The 23,161-nt window shown below is 38.6% G+C and overlaps 2 long non-coding RNA genes across 3 annotated transcripts in view; one reads left to right on the top strand and one right to left on the bottom strand.

The window, feature by feature from the left end:
* Nucleotides 1–8,790, bottom strand: part of LOC125463913 (uncharacterized) — a 54,474-nt gene extending 45,684 nt beyond the window's left edge. Inside the window, exon 1 of one of the 2 annotated variants that reach the window (XR_007249936.2) lies at nucleotides 8,548–8,790. This is a non-coding gene — a long non-coding RNA (uncharacterized LOC125463913). Of the gene's footprint in view, nucleotides 1–6,596; nucleotides 6,771–8,547 lie in introns of those variants that run through there. The other variant, XR_007249935.2, reaches the window with a different exon arrangement.
* Nucleotides 2,188–23,161, top strand: part of LOC125463914 (uncharacterized) — a 79,885-nt gene continuing 58,911 nt past the window's right edge. Inside the window, exon 1 of the long non-coding RNA XR_007249938.2 lies at nucleotides 2,188–2,308. This is a non-coding gene — a long non-coding RNA (uncharacterized LOC125463914). The remainder of the gene's footprint in view (nucleotides 2,309–23,161) is intronic.

Raw genomic sequence — 23,161 nt, 5'->3', positions numbered from 1 at the left:
AATATATATTTAGAAATAAGAAGAAGATATTCAATAGCATTGCAGCAGGATTTTCAGTTATGTTGTAAGTGAAAAATTTGTGTATGTTCTAGATATACACTGTTAATTGTCTTTTGTAGCATACTATTCTTTTGCAGGCAGGCTTCAGTAGGGCCATCTCATTTCAAGATAACAGATCAGATGTGCAGAGAAAACTGTGGAGAGCTCTTGGCTGCCATGGTTTCGTTAGGATCTTTGCCCATAGATACTTATGAGCAACACACATAGCCCTGAACATGACAGGAAAATTTTAATTTGTAATTCAGTGGTCTCATGACTCTTTCAGGACTCTTTCATGAGTCCTGTCAGTGCTGGTCAGGAACAGCAGTTGTGTGCATCACTGTTCTATCCACTTTTTTGTGTACAATGCATATAAATGAGGAGCTATACTGTACATTCATCATACCTGTATATAAAGCATTCACATTATAATCTCTTTTCTTTTGTAAATAATGCATAATACCAGAAAGCATTGTTTTTGTGACACAGAAGCTAGTCTGGTTGATTAAAAATTAAGGTATCGGCCACCTGATGGCAACACCACACTGTTCTGTGTCCAGGATGTAGTTGGAGAAAGGAGTAGGAGAATGTAGGGATGCAGGAAAGAACAGTGGTGTTAGTATTAAGAATTCTGGTGCAGTAGGCCAGAAGACACAAAGCTGGTTATCAAGCACCATGGAACCTATGGATGACAGCCAACAGGAAACTGAAAATGGACCTAGACTGGAGACTGAGTAGTAAATAAAGCTATCTTTAGTTTGAAGGGCTGTTCTCAGTCCTCTGTCTGACCCAGTGATAATTCATGAAAGCAATAGAAGTAACTAGCAACACTTCCAAAATGTTATTTTACTGCACCCAAGGTAACCAATGAAATTTACTCACGAGATAATGGGCATCTCTGGAAAATTCCCTGTGCCTCAAACTAAGGCAACAATTCTCCCTAAAACCTTTAAACACACCCCACAAACTATTCACCCTAAAATATGTTTATTTTATATTATGCTTTTGTACTTAAGTGTATCCACGGCAGTAGTAGCATTTGAGTCAAAATCTAGAATAATGCTGATTTCATAGTTAAAGAGTGCTGCAGTAGTGTTATGAGGTCACGTATATATTTTATCGGACCAGATTCCGATTATGCAGCAGGGCAAACTATAGTTTATCAATTAAAAATATGTCCGTGTTGGCAGAAATTAATTTGGAAACAAATCGTGTGCTGAATACATAATCATGTTTTCAATCTAATTAGATACTCTAGCTTTAAAAAATGTTTCGGAATATCACTGAATTAACCAGCGAGAGCACATTTCTGCATTTGTGTCTTTGAGAATAATATTGTTATTATATTAATATTAATCTGTAAGGAAGTGTAGATTCAGGGAATACTCTCCTAACGCTGCTCACACTAAACCAGGATAGCGGTCATCTGCACGGTCAAAAACAACGTGCTGCTGGCGCAGTGTCCCTGGTTTGGTTTTTAAAAACAACAGAATTTAAAAGAGACAAAAAAAACCACCCGTAATGCCAAGCATGTGAATTGTGCAGATTAAATATCTCCAGCCTCGAGGCGCCCTTAATGAAAGCTTGAAATCAACGTTTCGACGCTATTGTTTTTCTAGGCAACAGGTCCGGAACCTTTATTTGGTTGGTAATTTGCTCGTTCATATGCAATCAGGAAATGAGTTGTTTATTCCTTAATGCAATATCTCGGACTAAATTAATCACCTGAAAGCATTTAGGAAACAGAGCTTTCAGCATTCACGGTAAACTTAAAGCTCCTTCATTCGATTAAATTCTAAATTAGTAGTAATAGTGGTTACCGTTTACACATGGTAAACAAACAAATTCAGCTTCAAGTCAGTTCGAGGAAAATTTGTTTCAAATGGGAGGTGTACAGAATGCGAAAGCCTGCAAATGCCATACACGAAAGGCTTCGAGATATCAAGCTTTCCCGATCAATCTTCCCATAATATACTACTGTCATTTTAAGGGGATTTTATTCTATGACATTTTACTTGATAGGGCAGAAGGTTATATTGCGAATATAACCAGTCTAAACAAATATGTTGCACAATGAATCATACACAAACACGTCTCAGCATAAAACAAAACAATTTGCAGGATGAATGTGCACTTAATTGTAAACTCTGTTCGGAAAATCGAGAACTTCTGTCAAGCCAAACTAAGCATCCGTGTCCAGCTGGCGGGTAACATGATGTTGACTGCAGCCGGCTATTTCTTTGCACGCGTCTATTTTCAATGCGTTCAGGTAGGAAATCGCTAACACAGAAGACAAAATTGTTGCAATCCAAAAAAAAAGGTTAACTCTTAAAATACTGAAAGTGCTGAAAAGTAAATCCGTTCAGATGATAAATACTTTATAATTAGTACACAATAATATATCGCTGCGTGTGTACAGAAATATTCTAAACTGCTAAAATTGATGTTAACAAACTACAAACGGAAAATATAGCTTGAAATAATTACTGATATTTTAAATCAGAAGGGGCAAACTTCCCATTCGTTATCAGATAGGTTTTCCATTTATTTAAAATGTATATTTCTGCAGCTCTAAACTCTGTATATTTGAATAGGCATTCAGAATTGTCATTGTGTGTTATTACATATGCGTTGCAATACTGAGCACTCACTTTGTTAATTATATGTAGACGGGTTGGAATTTAATGCACGGAAAACCTCTCAGTTTACTCAAACAAGTTAATCGGTCGGAAGTTATTTTTGTAGTTTCCCTCTTCGGCACAGCGCGGAGCATTTAAGGTCTCCTGATTGCGTTAATATTCGTTTTCCTATTTTACTTTCAGCAGAGCATTAATGTCAGGCAAGCATGATGCCCCCGGCCCGCGTGGAGGGGGAGGCCACATTCTTTTGCTTTCTCCTTTAGAGAGCGCTCTCTGCTCGCACTGGGGAACGGGCCTTTTGCTTTGAGTTCTACATTGTACAATAAAACAAAGGGAGAGAGGAAAAAAGCCACAGTAACTCTTATAGACTTTTGTTTATTTTTAAATCTAAATATACGTCTGTACTGATCATATACGTCATTAGAAATGTCTTTTCATCGGAATTTTTGCTCATAATTATGGGAAAATATATTGGTAATTTGCACTCTTGAATTCTTAATTTTTTATAGGAAAAATATTATTTTTGGTTAGCGACTTGGCGAGAAAAAAATTGTTTAATGTTTCTTTCGCGCAGCGCGAGGTGTTTACAAGCAACATCTCAAGATTTGGTCACAAGTTGAATTTTTGGATGGCAATGACGCGTATGGGACGCCCAACTAGTTCACTGTCAAAATCAGCAACGAAAAGTCATATTCTACCTCACCACCATCTCCAACGCTTTTATTAGAAAATCTTAGATAATGTGCCAATTAACTCTAAATTATTTGAAATTGTAGCTTGAATATCGCCAATACACAACGGAGATATATACTCTGTCTTGAATAAAACAGGCAATTTTTAGTCAGGCTGAACAATTGAACTGAAGCCACACAGGAGAGAGGGAAAATCACAGAAAGGCCCTTGTAACTATGAACTACCCTTAAATGAAAATATGTTTGAGATATAGTGTGTTAAAGCAAAACAATCCGGAAAGCAGACAAATGACAGGATGAGAACTGCACTTAACTCTGCATGGCCAATGCAGTATACATGAGACAGTGTTTGGGTTAACTTGTCATGCTTAATATTGTAATGTGGTTATAATATTGGCATATTATTTATACTGTAATATTCCTACCTAAATTTTGTCACATAACGATTTCAACAGGCTGCAGAACAGAAATCAGTCAGTAGGAATTATATCGGTTCAGACTGACATACTCCGAATTCTGTTTCCAGAGCAATTATTAATAAATAACCATCTCGAGACTTTCTTAAGTTACAGAATCGAGTCATTCGTCTGGTTAGAAACAGACGCCCTTTCGCTTGCAAATAGGAAGAAGATCGATGCGGTGCACTGTTTACATACATAATTCAGCTAAGTAGATGCTGTCACTTTCTATGGAGTTTGTTTAATGGAAATCAATAATCTATATTTGACTGGGAAGTTAGGTTATGGGCTTGAGTTTAGCCTCTCCACGATTCCAAAGAGCTGCTAACTTGCCGCCACGAAAATCTCAGCGTTATATGTTGAAGGGAATACTACCTCTCACTGAAATTGAATGTTTGTGCTTGGCCAATCCTACTTCAGCTGCCCATCAGATTTAACATTGATACTGTAGAAATAAACGTGTTGCAAGTCTGGCACAAACTATTAACACACAAATGCAACTTTATAGGATTTTATATAGATTAACACGCAGCACAGACTTCCTCACTAGCTTTGTCTATCTTGTATATCCTGAATATGGATTTGATTTATTACATAAAAACGTATTGTTATCAACTGCATCTTCATTGTGTTAAAAGGCAAAAAGCTGTGGGATTTACTCATTTCCCCTTCTAAGGAGATTAAATATTACAGATTTTTGACACTTACATGTAAAGGGAATGAGTAAACATGTATTTTGGATGAGAAAGTGAGAAGAGTTAATGGGTGTAACTTCTGTGCCGAAGTCCTCATGAATATCTGTGTTGTATATCAATATTTCTATATATGTGCCTATTTCTGTGTCTCTGTATGTTTGTATTTTTTGTATATTTTATGTGCAACTACTTGTGTGCCTTTATGTATGTGTACTTGTTTTTGTGTCTATTTGTACGTCTGTGTATGAAGGTGTGTCTATTTGTGTGTCCGTGTATGGTTTTTAATGTAATTATGTGTATCTATTTGTAAGCCTGTTTGTGAGTCTGTGTGTCTAGTTGCATGTTGCTTTATGTATATGTGGCTGTTTGTCTATATGTGTGCTATTTGTATGTCTCTGTGTATCTATTTGTACATCTGTCTATGTGTACCTATTTGTATGTCTCTGTGTGTATCTGTATGTCTCCAGATGTATATGTGCTCATTATATGTCTCTATACTTGTCTTCTTAAATGTCTCTGATTGTATGTGTGTTTATTTGCATGTCGTGTGCATAGGTGTCTGTATGTCTCTGTGTGTCTATTTGTAATTTTTTTGTAAGAATGTGTGTATCTGAATGTCTCTATGTGCGTTTCTTTGTATGTCTTTGTATGTGTATGTGCCCATTGTATGTCTTTATGCCTGTCTACTTAAATGTCTCATGCGCGTCTATTTGTCTGTCTCTGTGTATATGTATGCCTGCTTTAAGACTCAATGTGTGCCCCATTTGTATATCTCTTTGTGCGCATGTGTGCCTGTTTCTATGTCTCTATGTGCCTGTTTGTATATCTCTGTGTGCCTGTTTATATATCTCTATGTGCCTGTTTGTATATCTCTGTGTGCCTGTTTATATATCTCTATGTGCCTGTTTGTATATCTCTGTGTGCATCTGTGACTGTTGGAAGTCTCTATGTATGCCAATTTTAGTGTCTCTGTGTCTGTATCTATTTCTTTGTCTGAATATGTGTGTGTGTGTGTCTATTTGTGTGTCTCTGTAAGTATGTGTGCCTGTTTATATGTCTCAGTATGTGTCCATTTCTATTTCTCTGGATCGATGTGTGTCTATTTGTAGGTCTGTGTGTCTATTTATATATGTCTACATGTATGTATGTGTGCCTATATGTCTCAATGTATGAATTTTTATGTCTTTGTATGTATTTATGGCAGTTGGAAGCCTCTATGTGTGTCTACTTGTATGTCTCCTTGTGTGTCTATATGTACATCTCTACCTATATATGCCTGTATCTCTGCTTCCATTTGTATGTCTCTATATGTATGTGTCTGCTTTTTGCCTGTATGTCTCTGCATTTGTATTTGTATGTCACACGCATGATGCCTTTTTCTGACAAGGTATTCCTGCACAGGTGAAAACATGCACCCAAAACTCAATTTAAGACAAAAGCACTCTACAAATTATTGAATTAGTTCAGACAAAGTAAGATTGGCTGCCCAAGTTTTAAAATCCATATTTAAAGTCCTCTTAACAATCAACTTATGAAATGAGATAGCTGCAGCAAAAAAAATATTGATAAAGTAGACCATCTTGTTAGTCTTACTTTTTCAATTTTGAAATAAAGTTTGACCTGAATCATAATTGGAAATATAATCTCAGTTGAAAATATTGAATTATACAGAACATTCCTGCCTCACGTACAATATTGTTGGAATTTTTATTGAGGGACGAGCATACAGACACAAAACCAAGGCTTAAAAACTATATGAAGGGTGTCTGCTTACGTTATTCCCGGGAAGAGAAGTGAAAACCCGGTAAAAGCACAGCGGCAAACACTGAAATCATACTATGTTTTTAAACGGATAACATTGCACAAAAGTTATGAATAAATACGGGAACTGACATATATGTTTGATAGATTTTTTTCTCTCTCAAGTTTTGAAGTACAAGCGTGCGTGTGTCTATGTGGTGGATGGAGAAAAGTGGCGAATCCACGACAGTTTTCCAACAAACATGTTTTAATGACCACTATGGAATAACATCATTGCATTTTTATAATGGTTGAGCAATCGGATCTACTCACAGTGAACAGTGAGGTGCCTGGGGCTTTTCACAGTCAGTCTGGGCGAAAAACTTCAAACTGTGCGAAAACGATTGTAGCAATTTGCTGAGCTACAGAGATAGGTGTAGAAAAGAGAAGCTGTCCATTGAGACACTTGCACTTTCACCCTGAGTCCGCCAGGCTGTTAGCTTTGAAATGTTCGGCGGATTTATACGAGTGTAAGTGGCCTTGTAGACGGGAAATACGATTTTCCCTATTATCAAGTTTTCGCACCAAGCACTGCTTTCGGCAGATAATGTAAATGAAATAAAGTCCCCATCCCCAAGCAAACTCAGTTTATTAAACACGAAACACGCTGCCCATGATAAAGTGTTTTGCTTTGTTTTTAAAAGGTTATTCCGTGAATTTGTAGGGCTGAGAATAAATCCAGAATGAATGTTTGCTTTGGCTAGTCGGTAAGGAGCATGTCAGTAAATACATGCAGACGTTACTTTGACTGACTTTTGTGTCTCTCTATTGACATGTTTCTCTTTGTTTGTGCATGTTTTTGAAGCCTGGTCGGGTGATAGCGCTGTCCAATTTGCTTCAGATAAGGACAATGCGATAGCAGACAGACTGACTTTGCAGTTTGAATCATCAACAGTTCTGATAAAGTTGCAACGCATTGCCTTTCCGAGTGGAAAATGAATGCAGCGAACTTCACAACATTTATTGCACAGTGTTTCTGTGTTTGTGTGAAATTACACCTGGTAGTGCTGGGGTTTCAACTCATTTTTAAAAAGTGCACAATTTCGACAGAGGCGATTAAGGCGGGCTGTATTTTCTATTAAGCTGTCCAGTAACACGCCTCTGGCATTTGAACCCTTGGTCACTGACTGACTCAATTTTCATTCATTCTGCCAGATTTGTTTATTCCGCAGCAGAAATCCACAGCGCTTGGCAGCAGGCAGTGCTGACATTTTATACAGTGGTTTGCTTGTTTCAAACAAATGTTTGGAGCGATGCATTTAACCAGCATGCGTCCGATGACTGGAAAAGAATACCGAGTGTCCAAGCTGAATGATTTTGACTTTTCTCGTCTCCCTCTCGTCAAGGTGAGACGGAAGCTACAAACGTGTCCTTTTTTTTCCTTTTGTAGATCAACACAGGAATACTGTTCAAATATTTTCTACTTGAAAATGTAGAACGCGAGACCGGACCATTTAACCTCAATCAAGACCCAATGCATCCAAAAAAAAACCCCCGGGGAGACAAAATCGCCTTTTCATTGGTTCGATGCTTTGCGAAAGAGGAGCATAAACAGTGATTTTTATGCACACACAGATTTTATTCAGAAAAAAAGCTAAATGACATTAAAGACGGCTACACCTATACGATTCTCATGCCTTCAACAGGATTCCAGAGCACATTGTATGCGTCTATGTCTGGCTACCTCTCTACAATACCCCACCCCACTCCACGAGCCGTGAGAAGCCAAATAGTTTCGGGAACTTTCGCTCAGAGTTGAGGAAGGAAGCTTGATGTGATCAGGCCAGTGGTTGGGGGCGGGGGGCGTTGGCGGTGGAAGGATCTGGTTTGAAGGTCACCGGAACTGGCACTTTCAGAAGGTCAATATTGTCTTGTTCCTTCTGGTCTAAGCTTGGTGTGTGGGGCCGCTGATGTGCACTCAGTGGTAAACATCGCCCTTTAGTTTAAATAGGTGCTTCTTAAAAAGGGATCTGCACTGATTTATACTAAATCTTCGCGAGGTCCCTAATCTTTCAACCTCCCCCAACGCTTATTAAGTGTCTCCACACTTAGCGCCCGCAATATATTTTCATGATTGCGGACAAAATCGCAACAAACGCTTTCCACCCACCCCGACATCGTGTAGTTCAGATTCATTTTTTTTTCGAGTGAAAATTCGGAATTAAGTTTAGCAACTGCGTCCCGGCTTTTTCATTTGTCAAAGAAACCCAACTGAGTTACTCACCCGATCTGAAATTGACCTGAAATCGATTGACTAAAAGGTCCCAGGGAAAGGAGTAACTTGCTGCTTGAAACGCTGCGGGCTGCGTACTTGTGGCTGAGGATATCAGTGGTAGGTTTTAAACAGATACACACGTCTTGCAGGGGAAGCAAAGCAAAAAAAATCTGTTGATAAGTTTCGTCATTTGTGAGGACAGAGCATTTGGCGGATAAAAAAAAGTTTGCAATGTGAGAATTCTGATAACTACGATCGAAACGATGGACTGATTGGAATGGACTGTGAATGTTGAACCGTGGCACGTATTCCAACATGCTATTATCTACTTCATGTTGTAGCATATTCTCGAGATGATATTCTCCCATTTTATTTCTGTAGTAGACCACTTTTAATGCACCCGGGGCTATCGATGACATGTGTGTTAGAACCGAAATGAATATCACTGTCTGAAATATAGAGCCTGGACAGGGTCATCCGTCATCAAGGCGTTATTGGTCACTGGGACACTTAAAACATGACCATTTTAAAGACATTATAGGAGATGCATAAATAATGAGCAAGTTTATGACTGAAGCTGTCTCCAGGCTAAATGCTGCCTAGGTTAGTGCTTAAATAACCGATTATTCTTTCTCATTACGAACAGGAAACGAGTTCCGGGGTCGGAGCAAATGAAGGGTTAAAAAGCTACAATGTGTTGTGCAACAATGCTCGGCACATTACATTTCCATCAGGGAGGACAATTTTTCAACAGTAATCCATTTGGATAGAAAAAAGCAGTTTTCAGTTTTCAGTAACACTTTAAACATAGTTATATAAACATTTGATATGACCCGAATGCTGTATACATGGCTGTCACCGCTCTCTAAAACAATTCGTTTAACCATGGCAGTCTAAACTGTATCTAAGGCTGAGGTTAAGTTTATTGATTTACATAATTGGAACGAAGACTTTGGAGACTGAAGGACAGTAGGCAGTGTGCACCATAACCAAACAGTGCGTCTTCCTTTTAGACATCATTACAAACCCTTAATTTGTCTCCTCCATAGTTCACGCGACACGTGCAAGTGTATTTATTTTGGTGTGGTATTGGGCCAGAAGGTGTGCCAGTAGTTACATTCTTCTCAGCCAAGGAATAAAAAGGCAGGGCAATTGAGCTTTGGGGCACCTGGACTGAGCAGAGAAAGGTGACTCACAGACACGTGCTGGAAAATATGCAAGTGTGCTTGCTGGGTGAGGACAGGATCGTGCTTGACTTTTGGGCACATTGGCAATTTGGATGAAACAGCACACTACTCTCGGTGGTTATGAGGCAAATACTGACATCATTACAAAGGGGAGGTAATGCTTGTTCTGGGTGGGCCAGGAGTGATGGTGGTTAGAAGTATGAGTTGGTGTGGTGTGGGGGGTGGTGTGTGAAGTCTATTTGCATCTGGAATACAAATAAAAAAAATTGGGTATCTTTAATACCTTGTGATGCTCAAAGAATCATAGAACCCCAAAATGAATTCATATTGTTGCCATGTGTAACTCGGTGTGAATCTTTCTTTGTTATTACTGCTGTGAAGGGCATTGTGATGTTTTGACACATTAAATACTCTACATAAAAGCAATTTCTTGTTAATAAAAGTCAATTGCATTTAAACTACTAATATCAATTTCTGTTACACCAATGAACTATACACAAATACTGGGAAAAGGCATAAATAAAAAAAATTCAAAAAGGCAGCCCAGCAACATTATTGTCTGACATCGAGGAAGTATTTAAATAGCATTTTTCACTTTCACAAGCTATCATTTACCTTTTTTTTGAAGCATAGTCATTGTGGTCAAAAAGAAAATTACATGTTGTGTTTTGCTTTGAGTATCCTGCAAAGGTCTGGCACAATCAGGGTTTTCAAGATACGATACAAGCCAATTATTGTGATTAATATTATTACTTTTTAGATGAATGCATTTGTAGCCCTGAATATTGATTAGAAGTGCTGCTGATGTAGATCACAGGTATTACCAGATGCCATTTCGATGTTAATAGTCATGATGGAGCACTACCCATATGCCAGTGCTGGAAGACAAGTTTTATAAGATTTATCAGTGATTATTTTTAAAATATTGTGCTATACAGCTTTTTAAATAGCTGCACCTCCAGAAATGCCCTAATTATACTAGCCTGACAAAATTGATAACAATATTGGAAGTAGCAACATTTGGTATCAAATGATCAGAGTCATTTATGAAATTGCTCTGAGAATATGCCACTTGCTATCTTTACATGTTTACAGACTGTATAGCATTATATTTACTTGTGAACTTCACTTACGAAGGGTGAGAACGGAAAATTAGAATTGATTCCATTCTTTTTCTGGAAATATTCATTTTTGGTAAAACCCAACCCAACTCATCCCATTGTGATTCCCTTTAAAAATTCAGTAACTGACAGATAAATAGATCAACATTTACTTCTGGTTGAAGTCTTGTTAAAAGTTTGTACCTTATGACAACATTGTCTCTAAACACAATGAATTGAGAAACTCTAATCCATTTTATACAGAACAAGTAAACGCGAGCAATTAATATCTTTTCCTCGTCAGAGAGCAGAGTCTAATTATTGACCCCAGGTACTTGTCCCAATTGATAGAATTACTGTTATGCAAATTAGATGCAACAGGAGGAGCTGGTGTATTAAGTATCATTCCAAAACAGCATCTCAAAAGATTAAAGTTCAGACTTGCCCACATACTAAACTGAATCCCCACCCAGTAATTTCCTCCTTAAAACTTAAGTTTTTTTCAATTTTTTTTATATAATGAAAATTCTGCAATTTAAAGTGTTTAATTGTTATATTTATCAGCAAAAGACTGGCACAATATTGAATGCATAACATGGAATGGCAAACTGCAGAGTGAATGACATAATAAAGCTGAGTTGATTAGTGAGTCAACTTAGGAATGCAATTTCAAGTCACCCCTCTGAATGCTCAGAAATGAAAAATGCCTTCATATTTGCCAGTGTAGTAACAACAATTCTCATGAGTTTTAAAGGCTAACATTGCCAAACAGATCCAGACCTGAAAGTGAATTGCAAAAGGTGATGTAACCTACAGTTGTACAGGATTACAGTCAATTAGAAAATGAACTTACCCAGTGAACATTGTTAGAATCAAAATCCTAAACTAAGTTAGCTCTGTTTTCTTTTCCATTAATCTGGTAAATTACACATTTCATACATGAGAATGAAGGTGCCCGATTTAAATACTGTAGAGGTTTTACCTTGTGGCAGATGGAAATCTTGTGTTTTGTTTTGGCCAAACAAGGACTTAAAGGGACAAATGAAAGTGCCCCAAAACATCTGTGCATCCGAAGATTAAATTACTGGCTTACGAAATTCTCTATCCTACTGGCAAATGTGATGGCCACTAAGACATGATAATGTGAATTTCTTGTCAACTGGTTTAGATCAACAGTGTCAGTATTTTTTATATCGGATTCAGGAAGTTGTGATCCTCCAAATTCCAATCCCACTCCAAATTTACTCACTCACCTGAATGTTTAGGAATCATGAGAAAATTATTAAAAAATGGAGTTCGTTAGCTCAGTTGGCTGGTTAGCAATATAATATAACACCAATAGTATGGTTCAATTCCCACACCAGATGAGGTAACCATGAAGGGCTCTTCTTCTCAACCTCTCCCCTTACTTGACACGTGGTGACTGTACTGAGAACTGCAGCTATAATGACTTTACTTTTTACACTAGTTTATTGTTGCTCATGACAGTTTGGATAATACATTAGCCAAGAAATTCTAATCAAGGCAATGAATTTCATATTTAAGGAACGCGAATGCATTCTTCTCTCAAAATCCAACCAAGCTGGCTGCCCACATAAATTTCACACAGTACAAGCATGATCATTTGATCTCAAAGACACTGCAGCAGGATGGGAATATGTTTGCTACCTACAATAGTTATTTCCACAGGTTTGTGAAAGTTTTTTTCCTTAACTTAGTTATTTTGCAATGAGGAAAGCGGATGAGAAGAAAAACAGTTTTAGTCTGCTTGTTCTGGCAAACAAATGAGATATGATTGTGCAAAACAGGTTTTATACGTTGTCTGGTTTTAGTCTCCTTTTGAAGTTGAATATTGAGGAGAGAGGAAATTTGTCTTCTATTCAATTTTGTGTGTTTCCTATTGAGTAATTTACATTAAAATTAATTGCACAACACTTGCCCCAAGATAGAAATGGCTTTAAGGTTCAGAACAAAATGGTCCAATTTCAACATGATTTATAAGCACTAATTTCTTTTACATTATCTTATTCAATCATTTGCAGAAACCTGAGTTTTAATTAACACATATATATAATTCAAATTTTTAGCAATTGGTGTTATATGTAAAATATTTGCTTATACAGTTCAATGCATGAGGAACAGTGCTTAGTAATAGGGTAAGATCAGGAAAGCCAGATGCCACAGCAAACCAAGTTGAAAGCCCCTTTTGGGCTTCTGTATCTTGTTGGTAGAAATGTGGTACTGTTGGTGAAAGGAGTAAATGCTTGATGTTGAAAGGAGCGTTGAAAACACAGGCTACCTTGTGCTTCTGAATTCTGTCAAGAATTTTGAATGTTCTTAGAGCTGTGTTCATCCAGCAATTAGAGGATATTTCTGAATTGTGCCTGAGAACAACTTTGAGAATCAAGATTCATCACAGAATTCACAGCCTCTGGGCTACTCTACTTGCTTCAGAATTTACGTGGCTGATGAAAATCAATTTCTGGTCAATGGTAACACCTAGAAAGTTGGTGTTCGGGTTCTCCACTGTCGTTAATGCCAATTGAATGTCAAGGGGAAGCGCTGTAATTGCCCAGCACTTTTGTGACCGCAATGTTACTTGCCAGTTATCAGCTAAGCTAAGCCTGTAAGTTGTCCAAGTCTTGCTTGCAGACATGTACCTTTTCAGTAACAGATATGACTGGAGAGACACAGCAAATCTGTCAGTGTCTGTGGAGAGAAAGCAGAGTTAATCATAGAATCCCTACAATGTGGAAACAATCCTTTGGCCCAACAAGTCCACGCCAACCCTTGGAGAATCCCACCCAGACCCATCCCCCTATAACTCACCAAAAATACACATCCCTGAATACGACGGGCAACTTGGCATGGCCAACCCACCTAACCTGCAAATTTTTGAAGTGTAGGAGGAAATCGGAGCACCTGCAGGAAACCCACACAGACACGGGGAGAATGTGTAAACTGCACACAAACAGTCGCCTGAGGGTGGAACCAAACCCAGGTCCCTGGTGCTGTGAGGCAGCAGTGCTAACCACACTGAGCCACCGTGCCACCCAAATGTGTCGAGTAATGTGTCAAGTCAAATGAGCCTTCAGCATTCACATTCTTTCATTTATGTTATTGGACTGCTCCATGTCTGACAAGTTGCAAACAGAAGCCAACACTCTGTGATCATGAGGGAACATTCCCAGTTCTTATTCTGAGACAGTGGTATTGGCATAGAACTTCCAGTCTCCAGGTAGTCAAAGAACAGATGTATGTCCCAAGATGCATATTGGGATACTACGGAAGTCTCAACATATTGATTCCATGGAAATTCCCTGGGAAATGTAAACTTATCACAGACAATTTGCTGCTCCCTGGGATCCTCTGGAAAATGCTTCCAACTCTGAGTTAGAGGCGGAGACTTTGTATGATTCTGATTTACTCACCAGAATATTTAGTCAGAAAATGTTAAACAGATTAAAACCTAACCAAACTCATGTATTGTTCAAAAAAAGCAGGTAAGACAATGTTACAGAGATACTAGGAACTGCAGATGCTGAAGAATCTGAGATAACAAGGTGGAGAGCTGGATGAACACAGCAGGCCAAGCAGCATCACAGCAGCAGGAAAGCTAACATTTCAGGCCTAGACCCTTCCTGGTTCCGTAGGCAGGTTCTAAGAAAGGTGACGTGGCTGTAGTACCTGGTTTGTTTGAGGACGTGGTCGAGCAGTTTCAAAGCTGAAGAGATTACGAGAGAGTTGCAGTGGGAGAGAGATCCCCTGAGGTTTTTCCGGAGGGAGGAGGGTAACTTTTTCAGGGAAGGCATCCTTAGAAGAGGCTTCACAGTGGGGTTAAAATTATTTCAGAGATGGTAGGAGCTGCAGATGCTGGAGAATCTGACATAACAAGGTATAGAAGGGTCTAGGCCTGAAACGTCAGCTTTCATGCTCCTCAGATGCTGCTTGGCTTGCTGTGTTCACCCAGCTCTACACCTTGTTGAGAGAATGTTACAGCTGTTATTGGATAGCACTGGACATGTTGCTAATGACAGCTGTGCAATCAATTTCAAGATTCATGCTTTGGCATGTCAGTGGTCATTGTGTTATTCAGATTCCTTTAGACAGAAAGTGAATTCCAGCATCTAGAGTGTTTCACTACATTTTACTGGCAGTGCAGATCTGTTTAAAATGTCTTTTCCCAAACCTGTGGCCCTCATAACAACTAGGATGTCCAACCAATAACAAACAGACTAGTGAGCTTTTAGTTTCTTTGTTGGCCTCCTCCTGGAGGGTAAGTAGACATGTCTGCAAGAGGTGGATTTTTGTTGAAAAAAGGGGAGTTTTGGTTTTCCCAGCTACAGTTATTTTTTTCATTAAAAAAACACGTTTGGAATGAAAAGTAGAAAAACGAAAGTCGATAAATACATTGGATTACTGATCTGTCAACATAAAACTAGGCATGACTCCAACCAGCAAAGACTTTTCCCTCATTTAGCAGTGGCACCAGTTTTGCCAGGGCTCCTTGATACCTTATTTGGTGAAACACTGCTGTAATGTCAGGGGAGGTCGCTGTCACATCGCCCTCTGAAATCCAGCTCTTTCATTCATGTTTACAACTGGATTATACTGAAGTCAATAGCTGAATTGTCCTCCCAGAACCCAAACTGAGTACCAGTGAAGAAATTATTCCTTTGCAAGTGTGACTTGCAAGCACTGTTTTGATGACCTCTTCCATAACTTTGTTCATGATCGAGACTACAAAGATAGGATTGTAATTGGCTGGCTTGGATTTGTGATAGTGATAACAGGAACTGCAGATGCTGGAGAATCCAAGATAACAAAGTGTGAAGCTGGATGAACACAGCAGGCCAAGCAGCATCTCAGGAGCACAAAAGCTGATGTTTCGCGCCTAGAGGGTCTAGGCCCAAAACGTCAGCTTTTGTGCTCCTGAGATGCTGCTTGGCCTGCTGTGTTCGTCCAGCTTCACACTTTGTTATCTTGGCTTGGGTTTGTCCTGCTTTGTGTATCTGGATGTACCTGGTCAAATTTCCACACAGTTGTGTTGATCTCAGTGTTTTCGCTGTACTGGTACGGCTTGATTAGGGGCGCAGCTAGTTCCGGAGAACAGGTCTTCAATGATCCTGCCAGAATGTTGTTAATACCTATACTTTTGCAGTAGTCAGTGCCTTTAGCTGTTGCTTGGTATCACTTGGAGTGAATTGTATTGGTGGAGGAATGGCTTTTGTGATACTGGAGAACACAGGAGAAGATCAAGTTCAACCATTAATTTGGCACTTCTGGCTGATGATTGCTGCAAATGTTTCTGTTCTGTCTGTTGCATTTACCCCATCAATGCCGATGGGAATATTTGTGGAGCCATCTTCTCTTGTTAGTTGACATTGGTGATGCCTCTTTTGAAATACTGTCCCACCCAGGTATTGGAATGATATCATTATACTGGAGAGGGTTCAGAAGAGATTTGCCAGAATGTTACCAGGTAATGGGAGGTTTGACTTATATAGAAAGCCTGGATAGGCTGGGACGTTTTTCACTGGAGCGTAGATGAGAGGCAACCTTATAGATGTTTTCCTTAGGATGGGGGACTTCAAGACTGGAGGGTACATTTTTAAGGTGAGAGGAGAGAGATTTGAAAAGACATGAGTGACATTTTTTTACACAGAGGGTGGTTCATGTGTGGAATGAACTTCCTGCGGAAGTGGTGGATGTGGGTACAATTACAACATTTAGAAGACATTTGCATAAGCTTGTGACTAGGGAAGGTTTGGAGTGATATGGGCCAGAAGCATGGAATTTGGGGGCTAGGTTAGTTTGGGATTATGTTTGGCATGGACTGGTGGAATCAAAGGGTCTGTTTCCATGCTGTATGACTCTATGGTGCTGTGACCATTCATGATTGGAAAGTGTGGGCCTGATGACTACGGGATTGCTTAGCCTTCTCTGTTGCATGTTGCTTTGGTTGTTTGTCATATAAGGCCACCAGATTGACACCTCATTTTTAGATATGCCTGATCACTGCATGTGCTCATGTACTCTTCATTAAACCGGGGTTGATCTCCTATCTTGATGGTAATCGTAGAATGGGGATGTGCCAAGGGTATAAGGTTACCAGTTGTGACTAAATTCAACTCTACTGTTGCTAATGAGCCACAACACCTCACTGGTGCTCAGTTTTCTATCTCTTGATATGTTTGAAGTCTGTCCCATTTGGCATAGAGGTAGTGCCACACAAACAATGTAGACTTTATCTTCAATGTGAAGAAGGGACTTCATCTCTGTAATTACTATTTGGTGGCAGCTCCTACGAATACAGATGCAGAATATATTGCTGTAACTGCCCAATGCAGGTTGCAGTGGTTGAAAATAAAACAAACAAGCAAATTTGTGAAGGGACGGCACATGAGTAGATGGGATGCTATTGTGTAATATTGAGTTAACTTTTTTTAAACTTGGCTTGCATTTTAACATTAGACATTTCAGCACAGCTGAAGCCTTTGTCTGATCCTGTCTCAGACCCGCTGTGTTCATCCAGCTCCACACTTAGTTATCTTGGATTCTCCAGCATCTGGAGTTCCCATTATCTCAGGATTAGGACTAGTAGCTTTGCCAATGCCACTTCCTGATTCAAGCATGAGGATCCTCACTGACTGCCAGGAAGGTTTTATTTCAGTTGTGTGCTGGCCTGCCAATAAGTAGCCCTCCAAATATCCAAATAAAAAGGAGCTGAGTGCAACATACTGTTGAACTCAAATGTTACTATATGTAACACCGAGGGCTAGCTTTTGTCAAGGATGGGTGGGCCTGGAACCTGCTTTAAAGTTGTACTGTTGTGCACTCATGTAGTAAGCTGATAGCAGGTAATTTTTGTGGCTATGCTGATCCATTCATAGCCCTTGAACTATTAAGAAATTAAATGGCGTAATAAATATAAATGGCATTAAATATAAAATATTAATAGCCATCAACCCATTAGGAATATCTCACAAATAATATCCTCACAAACATTACCCTGGTGTCTTCCTTTCGCCAAGCTGAACTTCAACCATTTTTGTTTGTAATACAGTACTGCCAGATCATGTTCTTTTGGCCAATGTTCAGAGATGTTTAACTGCGAAACTCACAGAAAAACCTCAACCTTTCAAGTAAAAGGTTACATTTATTTTATTGAAAATTAGCATGGGGGTAAAAATGTACAAAGTCAGTTCCAACTTCTGTAAAACACAAAGCAAAATAGAACTGAAGAGCATCACCAATTTCTTGGATAATAAAAGTGCAATTGTGATGGTCACTGAATTCAAAGAAGCAGGCAATTTAAAATTACGTTAGTCTGTTTGGCGCATAACAATGTAATAGTTTGCTTTGAATGCCTTCACTTGATTTGCAATATGACAGGTTGAAATAGCTACTGAGGGTCAACCAGGCATGTAATATATAGATTGAAACACGTGACTCAGTTCCAGGATGCCTTTGTATTTCTGTGCCATCTGACCTAAAGAGGTCAATCTGATTTCCTCTCTTGATGTCACAAATAAAATGAATAAATCTCTCTTTGGAGAATGAAAGCTGAGCAGCTTGGAATGAGGCACTTGTTCCAAGTATAATAGCACTATAGCACAAGCACAGTAATAGTAAATAAAGCGGCACATCTTCATTTTCGCTTCCAAAGTTCTGGAAAGAACTTTCAACAAAAATATGATATGCCAAAGTAAAAATTTTGCTTGGTGACATACCTAAAATTGTTTTCATTTGATGTTGTTGCATCTTGAGAGAGGCCAGTCATAAATAGAAATTTAAAGTCCCACTTATTAGCTGAAAGCTTCTCTTATCAAGGTTTTCCATTTTAAAATACTGCATCAAATAACTACAAAAAGTACTATTGACAAAATAGTTTTTCTTAAAAGAAACTTACGTTTTAAATTTTGATATTGAATGATACGTTTCCTTCTGACTTAGCACATATCACTGTCCTCACAAATTGGAGTTTTGATCGAAAACGATTTGCAATTGCCTGCAGCTTCCATAGGAACTGCTATCTTTTACTTCTCTGAGATAGAAAGCTTCTATTGCCACAAATAAGGGTAATAATGTAAATTGCTTTCTCTAGCTTCAAGTTGGACTATGTTTCAGTGTTTTTATTTCAGCAAAAACTCAGTCTTCAAATGGGGCCAACATTTTCTCTGCTTATGGTGCTGGCCTAGCCAGACCACGTAAGGGAAAAACTGTAACTAACATCTGTCTCTGTTTTTTCTAGGGTTATAGGGAAACCTGTAACCTGATCTCAAAATGCATTATTTGATCTCTGCTTTACGGCAATGGAAAACACGTTAGCCTTGTAAAATTGTTAATTAGTATCTTTGATTCCAACTTTCTTTTATTTTGTAAGTAAAGTGTAAGTTTACATTATAACTGTTTATAATTTGATACCTATAACATCTACCTGAACTGTAAAAAAAAGCCCAAAACCCACACTCATTTGGACTTGGAAACAGCTGGCATTGTCTGCAACTACAAAGTTCTTATATCTGTCACTTAATAAAACAATGTGAGTGTTCCTTTGATCATTAACAATTATACCAACCAGGTCAGGCAGACTGCAACATACATCACATAATGCCTTTTATTTCCCCTAAGTTTAAGGATACCGTCCAAAATTGCAACATTTTTAAGATCCAAAAATATAACACTCTTATAAACCTCACAACTGTGACAATACCAACTCAATGGAAAATTTATTTATTTGTATTGCTGCAGACCTGGCACTAAGTTGCTAGCAAACACCAAGGTATACTGATTCTTCTGATATCACTGGACCTATTGTGCTGCTGTCAGATTCATGAGAAATAGAGGTTTTGAGTGTCAATTTTCATTGTGTTGTTTCAGTGTAACAGCTGGAGTTGACACAATGTGAATGATCTTTGGTAGACTGAGTTACTGGCACAAGTACAACCTCTTTGGTCTAGTGAACTCCTATTGTTAGCAGGGTTGAACATGTTTGGGGCTAATGGAATCAAGTCAAGCACACTGAGTGCTTGTGTTAAAAACTGATGCGTATGCCTTGGGTTTTGGGGGAAAGTGGCTCAGCAGCGAGAAAGAAGGGTTGTGTTTAATCTCTGCAGTGATCTTTTTCCTGTGTCTAATATAGTTGTAAACTTTCAGCGCAATGCATTACTCTAACCCTACTGATCTGACAGTGTGAGTACCTTCAGGGCGTGGATACGTTCTGAGTCAATCTGTTCAGTTTATTAATGTACAATTGGACAGCTATTTTCATGAGCCTGACAGCAAGGCGAGACAGTTTCCAACTCTCTTTGTGAAACCGGCCCCCAAGTGACCTTCAGCACAATTGAAGGAAAAGTAAATGTCGGAATTAACATGTGATTTGAAACTGATATCGAGAACACCATTTTTCAAATTGAGTTAAAAGTAGGAGTTTGTGAATGGAGAAATGGCTTTCAGTGAAATCTTTTCCTTTCTCAATTCATTTCCAAAGTAAAAAGCCGATGCTATTCATCAATAAGAGCAGCTAAAAATTAACAGTCATGCGTATAAAATGGGGGTCAGTTCATCAGTTGTCACTGATCACTGTTGGCCTTCATCAGCAATAGGGACAACAGGGAATTGGGCACTAACGCAAAAGGCATAAATGTGTGGAAGTGGACCACCTACAGCAATAACATTGTGGGTTTGTCTCATGTCGATACCTAGACCAGTTCAACAGCCATATGGACGGCCTGATACCTTGTAAACTGATTCCTTTCAACAAATGAATTATAACCCATTAAAAGTTGGTGGCGTGACTCATTTTAAACAATATTTCCAACATTTTGATACTTGTGTTTGTTTGTAATGAAAGAGAAATAAAACTGATGAGTAGGAAGTACTACAGATTGTTAATTTACTGTTTACTGGAGCATGTTTTAACAAAACATCATGAAAATTTTGTCTTATTCTAAACTTTATACTTTTAATTGTGTAGCCAGGAACAGGTTAGTTGGTACTGTTCTTCCACACGGTGGAGGAAAGTTGAAAATAGTTTTAGACTGAATCAGATTTAGTTCCATTGGACCCGTGTAGAACAGCCAGCAAGACTACTCCTGACCACATTTTGTCACAATCTCTTCTACTCCAATCAAAGCTGGCCTCCTGTTGTTGGAGATTTTTCATTAAATGTACTTCGCTTAGTCTCCTTTGACCAGCATCGCCTCTTCTTCCACCTGGTGGTATAATTTTACTGCCAGTCTCGTAGAGTATATACCCAGAAGGTGAAGAATGTGTCCTGCTAGCTTCAGTTGGCTCTCCAATGATATTGCCTTTCCATTTAATGCCTCAGATCTTATGTAGGCACGACTGGTGAAAAATGGCCAGCTTTGATGGTATCTTTGTTACTTGTTTCCATGACTGACTTGTAGAGATTACGGTCAGTAGTCCTATTGGACATGTAACTTCATGCTCATGTTGATGGCACAGAATACCCAGATAAAGTGGTGCTGGTGGAACACTGATTCCTGCTTAGCTGATTCTTGTGTGAATGTCAAATTATATATCACTCTCCATGGAGATGTTGATTCAAAGGCAGAGGAAGTGCTCAATGTCTTTGATGTTCTGCTCCCAATGATAATGGCAGAGTCTTGATGTACTCAGTCACCATTGTCATGGCCTGCTTGCAGCTGCTCTGGCACTTAAGCCTGTTGATCATGTCTTGGAGATTTCTTAGCCAATAGGATGATGCCTTCTGTGAATTCAGTCTGCCATCTGATAATGTTTCCAAAGGATGCCAAAGTCTACACTACAATTGCATGCACCATTCCATTTTATCAATTAAGTTTCTTTCATGCAGAAAAGATAATTAAAACCGAATTAGATTCAGAAACAATACTGATTATGATAAAACAACTGCGGATGCTCGATAACTGAAGCTAAAGTAGAAATTGTTGTAGGAACATGACAGGTCTGGCATCACTATGGAGAGAAAATAAAGGTAAGGTTTTGAGTCCAGTGATCCTTTTTCAGAACAGAAGGGTCTGAACAAAGTTCTGAAGAAGGGTCACTAAACTCGAAATGTTAACTCTGTTTTCCTCTGTACAGATGCTGCCAGACCTGCTGAGATTCTTTGTCAATTTCTGTTTTTATTGGCAATGATTGTACTGTTAATGCCTTACATATAATCAAGCAATACTATGTGTGAATGTCAGTGCAGGTGGAATCTCAGGCTTATAGCTATAAATCACAGCAACTTGCCAATTGAATCAAACAACATATTCCTTCAGTCAATCAGTATAGGCAGAGAACACACCATATGCAACCAGCCTGTATTTAAAAATCCCAAAGTGAAATGTCTAATTTTGATATGTTTCTGCGATTGGTCAACTGAATAATGCTGAATTTGACAATAGCTATATTAAAAAACAAACTTAAGACAAGTTAAGCTCAAGTCATGGCTCACTTGCACTTAAGCGATATATGTTTATACACAGAGTCCGGTCATCTGCAAATAGAAGGAATGTGTTCAAGCCTGCCCCTTTATTTCACTTACTGAGATCTTTGGCAGCTTATAGTTCCCATCTTTCTCCCTGGTCATGCCTCAGACAATTACATTTGACTTGCCAACCAATAGGTACACTTTCTCCTGCATTATAAATTGTAGTGATAATTTTAAAATGAGCTTTCTTGATGAGGGAATAACTTCAGTAGCCCATTTCTCTGTTCAGTAATATTCAAGTTCTATACTACCAAGCCACTGTTTAAAACATCAATGGCATTTTTCCTCAAGCATTAAAGCACATAGCACCTAAACAATTCAAAAGGTTATATTTCTCAATGGTGACTCCGGACTTGTTCATGAACAATATTGCATAACTAATATTGGGGCTTAGTTAGTGCAAGCAGCAAATTGTAGCTTTTCAGGCAAAGGCATCCTTCCAAGTGAAAAATGCCGCATCAAACAACCCTTCTTTGACTTGTAATAATTCTTGAACTTTACATGGGTGCACAACAAACTTCAGCTTACATTTAAAACATTGTTTTAGTGATTTGTTATTTTACTTCTCTATGATTTTGAAATATAATGCATCTATAGCTCAATTATTTATACAACAGCAAATCAATTTTCAACATAAAATTAACAAGTAACAAGTCTGATTTATGGTGCCAAACTTGTTTTCGGCATGCTTTAGAAGTTCGTATTATCTCTATTAATACCAGTCATAAGGTCATTATTGCAGACAGACAGTCTTTATACAGAATAAATATTTACCTAAGAGTGACCCAACTTAGATACTTCCTCTTTATTTAATTTCAGCTGCCTTTCCTTCAGTGTCCTGGTGGTCCAATTTT

This window comes from Stegostoma tigrinum, chromosome 26 (assembly GCF_030684315.1).
Source record: "Stegostoma tigrinum isolate sSteTig4 chromosome 26, sSteTig4.hap1, whole genome shotgun sequence".
Classification (NCBI taxonomy): Eukaryota; Metazoa; Chordata; class Chondrichthyes; order Orectolobiformes; family Stegostomatidae; genus Stegostoma; species Stegostoma tigrinum.
The sequence above is the reverse complement of the archived record's forward strand: the minus strand, read 5'-3'. Positions and strand labels throughout refer to the sequence as shown.